The following is a 771-nucleotide window of genomic DNA, read 5'->3' on the forward strand; positions in this document are numbered from 1 at the left end:
TACATGGAAGAAGCATCTCAATCCCTGCCATTGGAGCAAACAATTTTGAGCTAAAGCCTCAATTAGTTTCTCTGATGCAATAGAATTGCAAGTTTCATGGACTTCCATCAGAAGATCTTTTTCAGTTCTTAACTGAATTCTTGCAGATCTGTGATACTGTTAAAACCAATGGGATTGATCCCGAGGTCTACAGGCTTATACTTTTCCCGTTTGCTGTAAGAGATAGAGCTAGAATATGGTTGGACTCTCAACCTAAAGAAAGCTTGAACTCTTGGGATAAGCTGGTCATGGCTTTCTTAGCCAAGTTCTTTCCTCCTCAAAAGCTTAGCAAGCTTAGAGTGGATGTTCAAACCTTCAAACAGAAAGAAGGTGAATCCCTCTATGAAGCTTGGGAGAGATACAAGCAACTGAGCAAAAAGTGTCCTTCTGACATGCTTTCAGAATGGACCATCCTGGATATATTCTATGATGGTCTGTCTGGATTATCTAAGATGTCATTGGACCATTCTGCAAGTGGATCCATTCACCTAAAGAAAACGCCTGCAAAACCTCAGGAACTCATTGACATGATTGCAAATAACCAGTTCATGTACACTTTTGAAAGGAATCCTGTGAGTAATGGGACGCCTCAGAGGAAGGGAGTTCTTGAAATTGATACTCTGAATGCCATATTGGCTCAGAATAAAATATTGACTTAGCAAGTCAATGTGATTTCTCAGAGTCTGAATGGATTGCAAGCTGCATCCAACAGTACTAAAGAAGCATCTTCTG

The 771-nt window shown here is 40.3% G+C and overlaps 1 non-coding gene across 1 annotated transcript; it reads right to left on the bottom strand.

Moving 5' to 3' along the window:
- Positions 1-329: 329 nt before the first annotated feature.
- On the bottom strand, positions 330-437 carry LOC112745594 (small nucleolar RNA R71). Its single transcript, XR_003173513.1, has one exon. It is a non-coding gene; the product is annotated as a small nucleolar RNA R71 (small nucleolar RNA).
- Between the last annotated feature and the right edge of the window lie 334 nt (positions 438-771).

The sequence above is a fragment of the Arachis hypogaea genome, chromosome 14, assembly GCF_003086295.3.
Source record: "Arachis hypogaea cultivar Tifrunner chromosome 14, arahy.Tifrunner.gnm2.J5K5, whole genome shotgun sequence".
In the NCBI taxonomy this organism is placed as follows: Eukaryota; Viridiplantae; Streptophyta; class Magnoliopsida; order Fabales; family Fabaceae; genus Arachis; species Arachis hypogaea.